Source organism: Lipotes vexillifer, unplaced genomic scaffold (assembly GCF_000442215.2).
Source record: "Lipotes vexillifer unplaced genomic scaffold, Lipotes_vexillifer_v1.1 scaffold134, whole genome shotgun sequence".
Taxonomy (NCBI): Eukaryota; Metazoa; Chordata; class Mammalia; order Artiodactyla; family Lipotidae; genus Lipotes; species Lipotes vexillifer.
The window spans coordinates 4,588,546-4,607,505 of record NW_006787464.1 but is presented as its reverse complement, the minus strand read 5'-3'; positions in this window follow the sequence as shown (position 1 = coordinate 4,607,505).

Genomic DNA, 18,960 nt, shown 5'->3' with positions numbered 1-18,960 from the left:
CTTCTAGAAGTTTTATAGCTTCTGATCTTATATTTAAGTCTTTAATCCATTTCGAGTTTATATTTGTATATGGTATAAGAAAGTGGTCCAGTTTCATTCTTTTGCACGTAGCTTTCCAGGTTTCCTAACATCATTTATTGAAAAAACTGTCTTTCCCCATTGTATATTTTTGCCTCCTTTGTAGTAGATTAATTGACTATATAAGTGTGGGTTTATTTCTGGGATTTCTATTTTTCATGCCAGTGCCATACAGTTTTGATTTCTGTAGCTTTACAGAATAGTTTGAAATCAGGGAGCATGATACATCCAGCTTTCTTCTTCTTTCTCTAGATTGCTTTGGTTATTTGGGTTCTTTTGTGGTTCCATACAAATTTTAGGATTATTTGTTCTAGTTCTGTGAAAAATGCCACTGGTATTTTGATAAAGATTATATTGAATTTGTAGATTGCATTAGGTAATATGAACATTTTATCAGTGTTAATTCTAATGCATGAGCATGGTATATCTTTTTATTTATTTGTGTTGTCTTCAATTTCTTTTATCAATGTCATAGTTTTCAGAGTACAGGTCTTTCATCTCCTTGGTTAAATTTCTTCATAGGTATTTTATTCTTTTTGATGAAATTGTAAATGAGACCGTTTTCTTAATTTCTCTTTCTGATATTTTGTAAAAGATTTCTGTATTTTAATTTTGTACCCTTCAACTTTACTGAATTTGTTTCTTAGTTATAATAGTTTTTTTTTTTTTTTCTGGAGTCTTACAGCTTTCTATATATAAGATTTCATGCAATCTGCAAATAGTGACAGATTTACCTCTTCCTTTCCAATTTGTATGCCTTTTACTTCTTTTTCTTGCCTAATTGCTCTGGCTAGGACTTCCAATACTATGTTGAATAAAAGTTATGAGAATGGGTAACCCTGTCTTGTTCCTGATCTTATAGGAGAAGCTTTCAGCTTTTCACTATTGAGTATGATGTTAGCTTTGGGTTAGTAATATATGGCTTTTAATTATGTTGAGGTACATTCCCTCTATACCCCTTTGTTGATAGTTTATATCATAAATGTATGTTGAATTTTGTCAAATGATTTTCTGCATCTATGGAGATGATCATATCATTTTTGTCCTTTATTTTGTTAATATGGTGTGTCAGGTTGATTGATTTGTGGATGTTAAACCATCCTTGCATCCCTGGAATAAATCCCATTTGATCATGGTATATGATCCTTTGAATGTATAGTTGAATTTGGTTTACTAATATTTTGTTGAGGATTTTTGTATCCATGATAATCAGGAATACTGTCCTGTAGTGGCTTTTTGGTAGTGTCTTTGGTTTTGGTATCAGGGTAATACTGGCCTCATAAAGTGAATTTGAAAGTGTTCCTTACTCTTCAATTTTTTGGAATAATTAGAAAAAGATAGGCATTTAACTTTTCTTTAAATGTTTGGTAGAATTCACCTGTGAAGCCATCTGGACCAGGACTTCTGTTTGTTGGGAGTTTTCTGATTACTAATTCAATTTTGTTACTAGTAATCAGTCTATTCAGATTTTCTATTTCTTCAGGATTCAATCTTGGAAGATTGTATGCTTCTAGGGATGTATCCATTTTATTAGGTTGTCTGATTTGTTGGCATATAACTGTTTGTAGTATTCTCTTATGATTCTTTGTATCTTTGTGGTATTGGTTATTATTTCTCTTCATTAATTTCTGAGTTTATTTGTTTGGGCTCTTTTTTTCTTAATGAGTTTGTTGATTTCTAAAGGTTTGTTGATTTTGCTTATCTCTTCAAAGAACCAGCTCTTAGTTTCATTGATCTTTTCTATTGTTCTTTTAGACTCAATTTATTTCCACTCTGATCTTCATTTTCTTCTACTAACTTTGTGCTGTTTATTCTTCTTTTCCTTCTTCCTTTAAGTATAAAGTTAGATTGTTTCAGGCTTTTTTTGTTTGTTTGTTCCTTGACATAGGCCTGTATCACTGAGAACTTCCCTCTTAGAATGCCTTTTGCTGGGTCCCAAAGATTTTGGAATATTGTGTTTCCATATTTATTTGGATCAAAGTATTTTTTTATTTACTTTTTGATTTCTTTATTGACCCATTCGTTGTTTATAGCATGTTGTTTAGTTTCCACATTTTTGTGTTTTTTCCAGTTTTCTTCTTATAGTTGATTTCTAGTCTTATACTGTTGGAGTTGGAAAAGATGCTTGATATGATTTCAGTCTTCTTAGATTTATTGATACTTGTTTTGTGGCCTAACATGTGATCTACCTTGAAAAATGTTACATGTGCACTTGAAAAGTGCTGTTTTATTTGTTTTTTTTTTGCGGTACGCAGGCCTCACACTGTTGTGGCCTCTCCCGTTGTGGAGCACAGGCTCCAGATGCACAGGCTCAGCGGCCATGGCTCACGGGGCCCAGCTGCTCCATGGCACGTGGGATCTTCCTGGACCGGGGCAAGAACCCATCCCCTGCATCGGCAGGCGGACTCTCAACCAATGCGCCACCAGGAAAGCCCTGAAAAGTGCTGTTTTAGAATGGAATGTTCTTTTAATAACTGTTAAGTCCATCTTGTCTAATGTGTCATTTAAGGCCAATGTTTCCTTACTGAGTTTCCGTCTGGATGATCTATCCATTGATGTAAATTGGGTATTAAATTTCCCTATTATTATTGTATTGTCGTCTATTTCTCCCTTTATTTCTGTTAATATTTGCTTTGTATTTAATACCTATTTATATAGGTGCTCCTATGTTGGGTATATAAATGTTTACAAATGTTATATCTTCTTGTCCGATTAACCCCTTTATCATTAGGTAATGTTCATCTTCATCTTTTGTTACAGTCTTTGTAAAAGACTTACAAGTCTATAGACTTAAAAGTCTATTTTACTGATACAAGTATGGCTAACCCAGCTTTCTTTTCTTTTCCATTTGCATCACTTTACTTTTTTTTCCATCCCTTTACTTTTAGTCTGTGAGTGCCTTTAGTTTTGAAGTGAGTCTTTTATAGGCAGCATATAGAAGAGTCTTCTTTTTTTTATTCAGCCACCCTATGTCTTTTAATTAGAGATTTTATTCTGTTTACATTTAAAGTAATTATTTGTAGGTATGTACTTAATGCCATTTTATTAATTGTTTTCTGGCTGTTTTTATGGTCCTCTCTCTTCCTTTTTTCTTCTCTCTCTTTGTTTGTAGTTTGTTTTCTTTTGCATTGTGTTTAGATTCCTTTCTTAGTTTCTTTTGTGTATTTACTATAAGTTTGGGTTTTTTGTGGTCACCATAAGGTTTACATATAACATCCTATGTATACAAGTCTCTCTTAGGTTGGCAGTGACTTAATTTTGAACACATTCCAAAGCTTTATATTTTTCCTCCCCTCTTCAATGTTTTATATTTTTGATAACACTTTTTACATCTTTCTATTTTATTTTACATCTTTCTATTTTATTGTATTTTTAATTAATTTTACAACCTTTGTCTTTTACCCTTTATACTTTCCTTATAAGTGACAGATCCACTACTTTTTTTTTTTTTGCGGTACGTGGGCCTCTCACTCTTGTGGCCTCTCCCATTGTGGAGCACAGGCTCCGGACATGCAGGCTCAGCGGGCCTAGCCGCTCCGCGGCATGTGGGATCTTCCTGGACCAGGGCATGAACCTGTGTCCCCTGAATCGGCAGGCGGACTCTCAACCACTGCTCCACCAGGGAAGCCCCTTACCTTTATTATTTTTTACCTTTTCTGGTGAATTCTTACTTTCATATGTTTTTGTATTATTAACTAGTGCCCTTTTTTTTGGTTTAGAGAAGGCCCTTTAACATTTCTTTTAAGGCTGGTTTGGTGATGATGGGCTCCTTTAACTTTTGCTTATCTGAAAAACTCTTGGTCTTTCCTTCAAATCTGAACAATAACCTTGCAGGGTAGAGAATTCTTGGTTGTCAGTTTTTTCCTTTCAAAACTTTGAATATGTCATGCCACTCTCTTCTAGCCCATAAGGTTTCTGTTGAAGAATCTGCTCATAGCTTTATGAAGTTTCCCTTGCATGTATTAAGTTGCGTTACTCTTACTACTTTTAAGATTCTCTCTTTACCCTTAACTTTTATCATTTTAATTATAGTGTGTCTCAGTGTGGTTCTCTTTAGGTTCATCTTATTTGGAACTCTCTGGGATTCCTGGGTCTGGATGGTGGTTTCCTTCTCCAGATGAAGGAAGTTTTTAGCCATTATTTATTCAAATAATTTTTCTGACCCTTTCTATCTCTCTTCTACTTTTGGGATCCCTATATTGAGAATATTATTCCACTCGATATTGTCCCAGAGGTGGGCTTTTTAGGTGTCCTGACTTCTTTTAAACCTTTTTTTTTTCATTTTTCTGCTCTGTCTGGGTGTTTTTCACTGCTTTGTCTTCCAGTTTGCTGATTCATGCTTCCATTTCATCCATTGTGCTGTTGAAATCCTCTAGTGTATTTTTTAGTTCACTGATAACTTCTGTTTGGTGCTGTCTCTTTGTTGAAGTTCTCACTGTGTTCATCCATTCTTCTCCTGAGATTGGTAAGCATATTTATCACCATTACTTTGAACTTTTTATCAGGTAAGTTGCTTATATCCATTTAATTAAGGTAGTTTTCTGGGGGGTTGCCTTGTTCTTTGGTTTGGAACATATTCCTCTCTCTCATTTTGCCTATCTTTATGTGTTTGTTTGTATGTCTTAGGCAAAATGGCTACCTACCTCAGTCCTGAAGGAGTGGTCTTCTTTAGGAGCTGTTCAGTGTGGCCTAGAATCACAATCTCTCCTGGCCACCAGAGCCAGGCACTCTATGGGTGTCCCTCATGTGGGTTGCATGCACCCAACAGCTGTGATAGGGCTGTGGCTGCTACCTAGGAATAGCAGGGCTCAGGGCACTCATCTGGCCCAGTTGTGGCTTGGCCACTGTGCAGCGAGGGTGGGGGGCCAAGTTGCTTGCTCATGCCAGTTGTAGCTTGATTTCTGTTGGTGTGTTGATTGATTTCTGGTGGCAGTGTTCAGGGCACTGTCCAGCCTGGGTACAGCTCATCTCCTGTGCCATAAACATTAGTTATAACAGCCAATCCCTGACATTCAAGACTAGCTTAAACATTTCTGCTTAATATTTCCCAAGAGCTATACTTTCGCCATAATTGTTATTTAAAAGTATTGAATATGTGCCAGATACAAGGCCACATGCCCAACATAAATTATCTCATTTGATCACCAAAATCAGAGTACAGATATGAAAACTGAGGCTAAATGTCAGTAAATTTCTCATGGTCACACAGTTGATATGGAATGAAACAAGTATTTAAATCTAGCCAATTTGTCTAGATTAGCATACCTGTTACAGCACAGTTCACACTTTGCCTATCTGTTCTTCTAGAATAAAGAACAAAAGCTGTGAGGGCAAGAATCTGGTTTATCTTGCTCACTATTGTTTCTCCAGTGCCTAAACTTGTAAAAGAATGGTTATAAATAAACGGAGCCTTGAAGGATTAGAAGGAATTTGCTAGGATTTGAGATAGAAAGGGATTTTGGTATCAACATGGTGGATGGACTGGTGTTAGAGTGACTAACAGCAAGGAAACCAAGTAGAGGGACACAGGCTGAACAGTTTATGCAATGATAAGTCACAGTCCAGTTCACAATTTAATTCACTAGGAAAACTTTCGAGGAGGTACCTTTTAGTCTTTTGGAAATTCAGTGCTCAAAGGAAAAACTTACTTTGAATTCTCAACTGACTTACAAATGAAGGAGGAATGTAATTTCTACAGACGAGATCTGGTCCCTAACTTGAGGTTTGCTATTAGGTACAGTAGAAAGAGGCAATCTATGCACTGAAAGGTATGACAAAAGACGAATTCCTCTCCTTCATTCAAAGAAAAGTTTTAGAAAGAAAGGTAAGGTGGGCCTGGATGAACACTCACTGCTTTTTTTTTTTTTTTTTTTTTTTTTTTTTCTTGCGTTATGCGGGCCTCTCACTGTTGTGGCCTCTCCCATTTGCGGAGCACAGGCTCCGGACGCGCAGGCTCAGTGGCCATGGCTCACGGGCCCAGCCGCTCCGCGGCATGTGGGATCTTCCCGAAACGGGGCACGAACCCGCGTCTCCTGCATCGGCAGGCGGACTCTCAAGCACTGCGCCACCAGGGAAGCCCCTCACTGCTTTTAATTTAAAGTTACACCCCTTTCCACTAAATAAAGGCTTTTTTAGAAATTTTTCTGTGCCACAAAAGCTCTTTTAAAATTAGGAATTTAGGTACTAGGTGGATTTTAAAGACAGTATTAATGAACAATACTTGCTATGAGTTATTTTCAAATTAATGGCCTGTATCAATATCTAGGTCTCAGGGGCTTCCCTGGTGGCACAGTGGTTGAGAGTCCGCCTGCCGATGCAGGGGACACGGGTTCGTGCCCCAGTCCGGGAAGATCTCACATGCCGCGGAGCGGCTGGGCCCGTGAGCCATGGCCGCTGAGCCTGTGTGTCCGGAGCCTGTGCTCTGCAACGGGAGAGGCCACAACAGTGAGAGGCCTGCATACCGCAGGAAAAAAAAAAAAAATCTAGGTCTCAGAGAAAAATATTTTCCCCTCTAAATTTTTTTAAAGACATTTGAAGCAACCAAACAATCTAAGGAGTTTGCTCAAACAACTTCCCTTCTTGCGAGATGTAGTGATGGTCTCTGAACACAGAAAAATAAAGCTTATTAAAGTGAAGGGAGAATCTTTGCCAATAAATGAATCACTAGAATTAATAAACTGGCTTGGGAGGAAGGAATAGAACATCAGAATCTAGCTATGTGTCATTAATCTTTCTATCCTTGCAAAAACATGTGTCATACCCTCATATAACTCATGTGAACTCTGAGTTGCAAGAAATTCTGGAACCTCAGAAGTGCCAACAGGTGAGTAGTGAGAGAAAGCCAGGACTGAGGGACCAAAATAGGCTGCACGGTTGTGTTCTCTCCAGGCAGTAGTTCAGTTGATGGTGTTCAAGGGATAGAGCAAAGACAGGCTTTTGGGAGACCTCAGCCAAGACTCAGAATGGATCATATCTGGCCCTCAGGGAAGAAAGTTGGCAATGTCCAGATCAGATATCAACTGGGGTGCAGGTAAGAACATAGGCTGGGTTGGTGGACAGCCTGGAGAGCCAATCAGCCAGCAGAGAGAATAACCACCCACAAAGATGGGCTGGCAAAGGCTAAACATTGATGAATTAATAGGTGCCCACGATCTATTCTTTCAGATACACCAGACACCGGATGCAATGGCAAAAAGACAAATTTATAACCCTGAACACTCACCCCTTAACCTGGCAGTTAGGGTTAATACTATAGCTAACGTTGAATCAGTTGTGGTTCTTATATGAGTTGGAGAAGGCAAAACCTAACATAGTTCATTTTCTTCATTTCCACTCGAGCAAATTTTTCATTTTCTCTATGAATTGCAATAGAAATATTTGCTACCAAATGTCGAGACACTGTGCTGGACCCCTTTTATACACTACCCTTAATCCTAATAAATCTTCAGAATATTCATTATTATACCCTTTTTTCAGTTTAGGAAAGTGAGGTTAAAAGAAGGGTAAGTGGTTCACTCAAGACTAAGTGCCAAGGCCTGAAACAGGAATAACTAAAACATTATACCTGCTTTCCAGAGGTCTAGCCTACTCTGGATTTAAAAAAAATCAGTGTATAATAGTTACTCCAACAAGAGAGATACCATAATAAAGTAGTGAATCAGCTCTGTAGGAGCTAGGAGAAGAGAGCACAACTATACTTGCAGAGGTCAGCAAAGGCTTCTTAAAAGAAGGTGACCCTAGATTCTGGGTCCTAACCTTCAGCATTTGGTAAGGGAAGGTCCCGAGGCCAGGGAAAACCTGGAAAGCTGTTACCAGGATGGTTGTCCATAAGGGGAACAATGATGGAGTTGTGAAGTAAGCTGAACCCTGGAGTTAGGAGATCCTGAATTATGTACCAAGCAGGAGAATAAAGATGATACGTATAGGAAATGGCCAAGGGGGCTTGCATGAATAAAGCAAGGGACAAGTGGTGGAGTGAGGGTATTTGGATGATCCAGGAAACTAAATAAGAACAGTGAACAAAAGTTGAGATGTTTCCTTTTTGCAAAGATGGTATTTACAGACCAGGAACTTTACACCACGTATATAATGCTCATTAAACATGTTGCATCAGTCCAGGCACTAAGTTTTGAAGGTGGGCATGAGCTCATCTGGCAGGAAGAGGGAGTAAGGGTAATCTGGGCATAACATGTATAATGTGTCCAACTAAAGAGTAATGTGACATAACTAGAAACTAGCAAGTATTCAAACAGAGCCTTGATTTGTAGACATGGGGATCCAGACAGAATTGGAAGATTGGCATTAATCACATCATGTTGAAAGGCTTTTGATGTACTATATAGGATTCAACTGTATTGCATATTTGCTTTCAGTCAGGGAATGCCATCCTCCAGCATTGTGAGGTCAGGGAACATGCTGGAAGAAGAGTTAGGAGGCTGTTACAAAAAAACAGGCAAGCCAGGAGTACATGAAAGAGGAAGAAACAACAGCATTTCAATTATAGAATCTATTTAAATGTTATTTAAAAAAATTTTTTTTAAGAATTTCTATTTAATCCTAACAACTACACTGCAAGATAAATACACAGTTGAGTTTTGAACAAAGCGGGGGTTAGGGGCACCAACCGTCCATCATAGAAAATCCCAGCTGTATAACTTACAGTCAACCCTCCATACACATGGTTCCTCCACATCCGCAGTTCCCATCTGCAGATTCAACTAACCTCAGATCATGTAATACTCTAGTATTTACTACTGAAAAAAATCTGCAGATAAGTGGACCCATGTAGTTCAAACCCATGTTGTTCAAGGGTCAACTGTCTATTAACAACTGCTCATATTTATGAGCCATTATCACGCCACATACCAAATCTTAGGGAGGCATTTGAGCATTTTGGTTAAGTGCTTTCACTGCTTACTAGCTATATGACCTTGGGAAATGAAATCTCCCTATGCCTCAGTTTTCTTATCTGTAAAAATAGAAAGTCTTGCAGTGTTTCTGTAAAGACAAGTGAAATATAATGTACTTAGAATTATTCCTTGCATATAGTAAGCAATCAATAAACAACAGCTATCATTATCATGTTTAAATTTCACAGTGCTTTTTATTACTCTATGTGTGCCATGGTACTGAAGAGGAAATAGAATCTCAATGAGAAGTTAAGTAACTTGTCAATCAGAATCAGGCTCTTCTGATTCCTGATCTTACACAGGAGAGAAGAAGCACATGGCTTCCATCCAGCACAACTTCCAATTTCATTATGATACATAAGAAACTTTGGATGAGGTAGATGCAATCATCTAAGGCTTATCCATTAATGGCTTCTATGAAAGGTCTTTCTGAGCCAAATAAGGATCTCTCCCCTTATCTAATTCATTGTACTGCTTCTTGGAATCCTTTTACAGCATTTCTATCTTCCCTGACATTTAATTTGCAATCCCAGGAAACCAGAAACTTTCACATATGCAGTTGCCTAGGCTTCCAAAGCAAGGAATACTCCCTTAACTAGGCAACAGATATTTCCGGCAGAAACCTCAGTCACTTAACGTGGCAATGTGTAGTGGGTGTTCAGTTATGCTTGCAGTGAGTCAGCGAGATTTCTCTGCCCAGAGGTTCTTAGGGTTGATAGTACCGTGTATATAGGAAAATCAAGGTTGACCGTAATTATGATAAAGACAGGGTCCTACACCCTATTAAAACTACTGTTAGTCTATTAGTATTGTCTATGTGATATTAATCATACTAGTAAAGCTACCTTTACTGGTTGGTTACTTACTGTGTCATACAGGTAAGGCTCAAAGAGGTTTGCTAATTTGTCCAAGGTCATATAGGTAGTATATTAGTTTTTATGGTTTCTATCACAAATGACCATGAATTCAGTAGCTTAAAACAACATTAATTTATTTTCTTACAGTTCTGGGGGTGAGAAATCGAAGTTTCACAGGGCTAAAATGAAGGAGTCAATAGAACTTTCTGGAAGCTCTAGGAACCCATCTCCTTGCCTTTTCTACATTTTTGAGACTGCCTACATACCCAGGCTCATGGTCCTGTTCCTCAACCTTCAAAACCAACAATCTCATCATTCTGACCTCTGCTTTCCTGGTCACATCTTTTCCTCTGCTTTCTACTTACATCTTAGAATTGGAAGGACTCATATAAGGGTTCCATTTATAAGGACCCTTATGATTACATTGGTCCTACCTGGCTAATCTGGGATAATGTCTCCATTTTAAGATCAGCCAGTTAGCAACCATAAGTCCACCTGCAACTTAAAAATCCTTTGCCATGTAAACTGACACAGTCCAGGTCCTGGGCATTAGCATATGCATATCTTTGAAGAGTCATTATTCTGCCTATCACAGCTAATAGAAGTGGCAAAGCCAGGATTGGAACCTAAATATATCTGATTCTGAAGGCTGTGTTCTTAACCATCACACTATACCAAACTATTGCAAAAATATCAGTCCTCATCTTCAAAAGGAAATGACTGAGAATGGTTCTGATGATTCTCACCAGATTTATTCCCACAAGCAACTTAATGATTAATATTTATGTTGTTAATCTGATACTCTATGATCTTATTTGAGCACAACAAAAAGCAGAGTTGCACCTGCCTGGCACTATAATCTGGGGTGTGACCAGCACAGCTGTGCCCACCTCGCTAGAACTGCACCCTCCTGGAGAGAACTCTACCAGCGGACGAGAATCCTATAAAGCAGCCCTGCTGCTGGCCTGTCAGGGAGAAGGTAGACTCTAAGGCTGGAGCTCGAAATTCTCCGTTCTTGGATTCTAGAATAACACTTTCCTTTGCTTCTGAACCAAACTCAGTCTCATTATATTGGTGAGCAAGACATTGGTCAGGAGGACCCTTGTTGGGGCCTGACTCCAAAGGGTCACTAACAATGGCATGAGATTGAAATGAAGACTTCCTTTCTAGATACCCAGATTTCTCATCCAAATATATGTACAATTTTACTTAGTTTGTGATCATAATTGTTGGTTCCCAAATTGGCTCCTGTACACAGAGGGAAAGGAGAGACTGAAGAAAGAGGCAGACCACCTCAGACTATTCCAGGTGACCCAGCTTACATAGTGTCAAAGCACTAGGCGGAGGGGGGTGATCTACAGTCATCATCTGTCCATACTGTCACCTCACTGGAACAATCAACAGCCGTGTGGCTGACAGGGTCTTGGTGGTCTGGCTGCATGTCAGGCCTCAGCCTCTGAGGTGGGAGAGCAGAGTTCAGGACATTGGTCCACCAGAGACCTCCCGGCCCCACATAATATCAAATGGTGAAAGCTCTAGCAGATATCTCCATCTCAATGCTAAGACCCAGCTCCACTCAACGATCAACAAGGTACAGTGCTGGACACCATGTGCCAAACAACAAGCAAGACAGGAACACAACCCCACCCATTAGCACAGAGGCTGCCTAAAATCATAATAAGTTTGCAGACACACCAAAACACACCACCGGACACGATCCTGCCCACCAGAAAAACAAGATCCACCCTCGCCCACCAGAACACAGGCAACAGTCCCCCCCACCAAAAAGCCTACACAATCCACTGAACCAACCTTACCCACTGGGGACAGACACCAAAAACAAGAGGAACTACGAATGTGCAGCCTGCGAAAAGGAGACCCCAAACACAGTAAGTTAAGCAAAATGAGAAGACAGAGAACTACCCAACAGAAGAGGGAGCAAGGTTAAAACCACCAGAACAAACAAATGAAGAGGAAATAGGCAGTCTACCTGAAAAAGAATTCAAAGTAATAATAGTAAAGATGATCCAAAATCTTGGAACTAGAATGGAGAAAATAAAAGAAACACTTAACAAGGACCTAGAAGAACTAAAGAGCAAACAAACAATGATGAACAACACAATAAATGAAATTAAAATTTCTGTAGAAGGAATCAGTAGCAGAATAACTGATGCAAAAGAATAGATAAGTGACCTGGAAGGTAAAATAGTGGAAATAATTACTGCAGAGCACAATAAAGAAAAGAGAATGAAAAGAATCGAGGACAGTCTTAGAGACCACTGGGACAACATTAAATGCACCAACATTAGAATTATAGGGGTCCCAGAAGAAGAGAAAAAGAAAGGGACTGAGAAAATATTAGAAGAGATTATAGTTGAAAACTTCCTTAATATGGGAAAGAAAACAGTTAATCAAGTCCAGGAAGCACAGAGAGTCGAACACAGGATAAATCCAAGGAGAAACACGCCAAGACATATATAAATCAAACTATGAAAAATTAAATACAAAGAAAAAATATTAAAAGCAGCAAGGGAAAAACAACAAATCACATACAAGGGAATCCCCATAAGGTTAACAGCTGATCTTTCAGCAGAAACTCTGCAAGCCAGAAGGGAGTGGTAGGACATATTTAAAATGATGAAAGGGAAAAACCTACAACCAAGATTACTCTACCCAGCAAGGATCTCATTCAGATTCGACAGAGAAATTAAAACCTTTACAGATAAGCAAAAGCTAAGAGAATTCAGCGTCACCAAACCAGCTTTACAACAAATGCTAAAGGAACTTCTCTAGAATACAAGAGAAGAAAAAGACCTACAATAACAAACCCAAAACAATTATGAAAATGGTACTAGGAATGTACATATCGATAACTACCTTAAATGTAAATGGATTAAATGCTCCTACCAAAAGACATAGACTGGCTGAATGGATACAAAAAACAAAACCCATATAAATGCTGTACACAAGAGACCCACTTCAGACCTAGGGACACATACAGACTGAAAGAGAGGGGATGGAAAAAGATATTCCATGCAAATGGTAATCAAAAGAAAGGTGGAGTAGCAATTCTCATATCAGACAAAATAGACTTTAAAATAAAGACTATTACAAGAGACAAAGAAGGACACTACATAATGATCAAGGGATCAATCCAAGAAGAAGATATAACAATTTAAATATTTCTGCACCCAACATAGGAGCACCTCAAGACATAAGGAAACTGCTAACAGCCACAAAAGGGGATATTGACAGTAACAAAGTAATAGTACAGGACTTTAACACCCCACTTTCACCAATGGACAGATCATCCAAAATGAAAATAAATAAGGAAACACGAGCTTTAAATGATACATTAAACAAGATGGACTTAATTGGTATTTATAGGACATTCCATTCAAAACCAACAGAATACACTTTCTTCTCAAGTGCTCAGGGAACATTCTCCAGGATAGATCATATCTTGGGTCACAAATCAAGCCTTGGTAAATTTAAGAAAATTGAAATCGTGTCAAGTATCTTTTCTGACCACAGTGCTATGAGACTAGATATCAATTACAGGAAACAATCTGTAAAAAATACAAACACATGGAGGCTAAACAATACCATACTAAATAACCAAGAGATCACTGAAGAAATCAAAGAGGAAATCAAAAAATACCGAGAAAAAAATGACAATGAAAACACGATGACCCAAAACCTATGGGATGCAGCAAAAGCAGTTCTAAGAGGGAAGTTTATAGCAATACAAGCCCACCTTAAGAAGCAGGAAACATCTCGAATAAACAACCTAACCTTGCACCTCAAGCAATTAGAGAAAGAAGAACAAAAAAACCCCAGAGTTAGCAGAAGGAAAGAAATCATAAAAATCAGATCAGAAATAAATGAAAAAGAAATGAAGGAAACAATAGCAAAGATCAATAAAACTAAAAGCCGTTTCTTTGAGAAGATAAACAAAATTGATATACCATTAGCCAGACTCAGCAAGAAAAAAAGGGAGAAGACTCAAATCAATAAAATTAGAAATGAAAAAGAAGTAACAACTGACACAGCAGAAATACAAAGGATCATGAGAGATTACTACAAGCAACTCTATGCCAATAAAATGGACAACCTGGAAGCAATTTTTAGAATAGCACAACCTTCCGAGACTAAACCAGGAAGAAACAGAAAATATAAACAGATCAATCACAAGAACTGAAATTGAAACTGTGATTAAAAGTCGTCTAACAAACAAAAACCCAGAAACAGATGGCTTCACAGGCCAATTCTATCAAACATTTAGAGAAAAGCTAACACCTATCCTTCTCAAACTCTTCCAAAATATAGCAGAGGGAGAAACACTCCCAAACTCCTTCTATGAGGGCATCATCACCCTGATACCAAAACCAAAGATGTCACAAAAAAAGAAAACGGCAGGCCAATGTCTCTGATGAACATAGGTGCAAAAATCCTCAACAAAATATTAGCAAATGGAATCCAACAGCACATTAAAAGGATCATACACCATGATCAAGTGGGGTTTATCCCAGCAATGCAAGGATTCTTCAATATACACAAATCAGGCAACATGATATACCATCTCAACAAACTGAAGGAGAAAAACCATGTGATCATCTCAATAGATTCAGAAAAAGCTTTCACAAAAATTCAACACCTATTTATGACAAAAACCCTACAGGAAGTAGGCACAGAGGGAACTTACCTCAACATAATAAAGGTCATATATGACAAACCCACAGCCAACATCGTTCTCAGTGGTGAAAAACTGAAACCATTCCCACTCCCTGTCTTGTCAGGAACAAGACAAGGTTGCCCACTCTCACCACTATTATTCAACAAAGTTTTGGAAGTTTTAGCCACAGAAATCAGAGAAGAAAAAGAAATAAAAGGAATCCAAATCAGAAAAGAAGAAGTAAAACTGTCACTGTTTGCAGATGACATGACACTATACATAGAGAATCCTAAAGATGCCACCAGAAAACTACTAGAGCTAATCAATGAATTTGGTAAAGTAGCAGGATACAAAATTAATGCACAGAAATCTCTTGTATTCCTATACATTAATGATGAAAAATCTGAAAGAGAAATTAAGGAAACACTCCCATTAACCATTGCAACGAAAAGAATACAGTACCTAGGAATAAACTTACCTAAGGAGACAAAAGACCTGTATGCAGAAAAATATAAGACAGTGATGAAAGAAATTAAAGATGATAAAAACAGATGGAGCAATATACCATGTTCTTGGATTAGAAGAATCAACATTGTGAAAATGACTATACTACCCAAAACAATTGACAGATTCAATGCAATCCCTGTCAAATTACCAATGCATTTTTCACAGAACTAGGACAAAAAATTTCACAATTTGTATGGAAACACAGAAGACCCCGAATAGCCAAAGCAATCTTGAGAAAGAAAAATGGGGCTGGTGGAATCAGCCTCACTGGCTTCAGACTACACTACAAAGCTACAGTAATCAAGACAGTATGGTACTGGCACAAAAACAGAAATATAGATTAATGGAACAGGACAGAAAGCCCAGAGATTACCCCACCCACATATGGTCACCTTATCTTTGATAAAGGAGGCAAGAGTATACAGTGGAGAAAAGACAGCCTCTTGAATAAATGGTGCTGGGGAAACTGGACAGCCACATATAAAAGAATGAAATTAGAACACTCCCTAACACCCTACACAAAAATAAACTCAAAATGGATTAAAGACCTAAATGTAAGGCCAGACACTATGAAACTCTTAGAGGAAAACATACGTAGAATGCTCTATGACATAAATCACAACAAGATCCTTTTTGACCCACCTCCTAGAGAAATAAAAATATAAACAAAAATAAACAACTGGGATCTAATGAAACTTAAAAGCTTTTGCACAGCAAAGGAAACCATTAAAAGACGAAAAGACAATGCTCAGAATGCGAGAATATATTTGCAAAGGAAGCAACTTAAACAAGGATTATTCTCCAAAATATACAAGCAGCTCATGAGCTCAATATCAAAAAACAACCCAATCTAAAAATGGGCAGAAGACATATACAGACATTTCTCCAAAGAAGATATACAGATTGCCAACAAACACATGAAAGGATGCTCAACATCACTAATCATCAGAGAAATGCAAATTAAAACTACAGTGAGGTATCACCTCACACTGGTCAGAATGGCCATCATCAAAAAATCTACAAACAATAAATGCTGGAGAGGGTGTGGAGAAAAGGCAACCCTCTTGCACTGTTGGTGGGAATGTAAATTGATACAGCCACTATGGAGAACAGTATGGAGGTTCCCTAAAAAACTAAAAATAGAACTACCATACAACCCCATTAGTGGACATATACCCTGAGAAAACCATAATTCAAAAAGAGACATGTACCACAATGTTCATTGCAGCACTGTTTACAACAGCCGGGACATGGAAGCAACCTAAGTGTCCATTGACAGATGAATGGATAAAGAAGATGTGGCACATATATACAATGGAATAGTATTCAGCCATAAAAATAAACGAAACTGAGTTATTTGTAGTGAGGTGGATGGACCTAAAGACTGGCATAGTGAAGTAAGTCAGAAAGTGAAAAACAAGTACCGTATGCTAACAGATATATATGGAATGTAATAAAAAAAAAACGGTTCTGAAGAACCTAGGGGCACGACAGGAATAAACGACGCAGATGTAGAAAATGGACTTGAGGACACAGGGAGGGGAAGGGTAAGCTGGGATGAAGTAAGAGAGTGGCATGGACATATATACACTACCAAATGTAAAATAGATAGCTAGTGGGAAGCAGCCACATAGCACAGGGAGATCAGCTTGGTGCTTTGTGTCCACCTAGAGGGGTGGGATAGGTCGGGTGGGAGGGAGAGGCAAGAGGGAGGGGATATGGGGATATATGTATATTTATAGCTGATTGACTCTGTTATACAGCAGAAACTAACACACCATTGTAAAGCAATTATACTCCAATAAAGATGTTAAAAAAAACCCCAAAAAGCAAAGAGCGGAATAAAGTGGGCAGCAAAAGCATTATTATTATCCCCATTTCAGGTAGTAGGATCAGAGAAAATAAATGTCACAAGCAGAGTTTCACTTTTAATAAACAAGAGAACCATCTCAAACCCTGAGGTTTTGATCTGGCCTCTTTAAACACCTCCCCTACACCAGGTGATATCAAAAGAACTCCAGTTTTAAAAAGTCATTTACAGTTGGACTCATATTGCAACTCCTCCACATTCTAGCTATGCAGCACTTAATAAGCTCCTCAAACCCTCTGAGTCTTACTTCTTCATCTGTAAATGGAAAACAAGAACACCTATTCTGAAAGCTTGTTAGATAAAATAGTGATAATGATAGAAGTAGCCTGACACACAATAGGTGCATAATAGGTGCATAATAATGGTATCCATTTATTACTGCATGAAAAACCAGCTGACTTCACAATTTCTCTAAGAATGGCATCACATCTTAGTGTTTTTGGTAATGTGCAACTAGAGCCAGCTTCCTCAGAGTTCAAGACAGGTAGAATTCTCCATTTCATGACAAGAATTTATTCCTCCAGAGAGGAGCAGCCTCTTTTTATGGCTTTCTAGGATTCACCTTGAGGTGGAATTTGACTGGGCTAAAGATAATCAGCAAGAGACTTTAAAACTCACCTAGAATCTCCAGGACTTTCATTTTGTTGGTGGTGTTTTATTCATTTGTTTTATTTGTATTGACTGCATTCTCCCATGTCCAGAACCACAGACTGGAAATAAAATGGCTCTATCTGGAGGATGCTTTCCTTTAGGGTCTTGCTCTAAACCGTGAAGAGGGACCCTTCCTCAAGACTAACCAGTACATAAATGCTTAGAGGGGAAAAAGTGAAAGCAGCAAGACATTATGAGTGCATACCAGGGCTCACTGGAGACTGCAAACCAACTCCCCAGGCCAACAGTTAATTCTCTCCCCATCAAAATCCTACATATCCTTGGTCACTCAGTTTAGGAATCTTTCCACACTTCCCTCCATCTAATCTTTATCTAATACAACACATTGTTCATCTACTTGATTTTTATGCCTTGTAGTAGAGATTATGATCTATATAACTATCCCAGTATTTTAGTGACTACTTTCCAGCCCACTCCCCATTTCCAAGGTCTCAGCTTTATTAAACATCCCATGAGGTAAATCTACAGATCTACATGTTAAAGGTGTTGGTGATGTCAAGAATCAAAGGCTGCCTGTCAGAAGCATGATTTCCATTCAATGTTCACTCAAGGAGCATCTACTGAGCACTTACTCAGCACGTGGTCCTGTGAATGATGAAAGACAAGGGCACTCTCTGTGCTCAGAGAACACGTGCTGTGATGGAAGAGGGAGATAGAGAGACTGCTGTAAAACATGAGTTAAGGGGCCCATGAGAAAATACAGAAGAGGATGTACCCTGGATTGAGTGATCTCTTAGGGAAAACTTTGTTTTGGTCCTGGTTTTAGTTCCTCATCTGTAAAATGAAGGAGTTGGAATAAATCCAAGGAGGTTGACTCTCAGGCCATGGGTATGTCTAGCTCACAGATGAGAGATTCACCTACAGTACTGGCCTGCACAGAGGTTTCCTTTTTTTTTTTTTCTTGAACAAATATGAGAGGTGTTGGCAACATGGGTCCCATTTTTCCACTGACAATGATCTGCTGAACTGGAGTATGGATGCCCTCTGCATCTGCATGTACTCTTCAGTGACTCTATGAACTCTCTTACATGGGTATCAAGTATCATTTGTCGACTTTCATCAAACTTTAGGATTAGCTGATGTCTAATGTACCTCCCAATTTGAATAATCTGGCTTTCTGCTTACTTAAGTCTGTGAATAAGTCATTAACCTAACCTCTATGCTTGAATTAGGAATATGGAGATTAATTTTAAAATAGCTCTTATCTTCAAGGGAGGAACTAAGGAGAGACCAATTGTAGCAAACTATTGAAATAGAGTGTGATAAGTGCCAACAGGAAGATAGGCATGAAACAAGAGAGAAAGCACAAATTCCTCTGAGGGGCAGACAAGTTTTATGGCAGAACCTCACCAGGTAAACAACAAGGAGAGGAGATTTTCCAGCACATTGCAT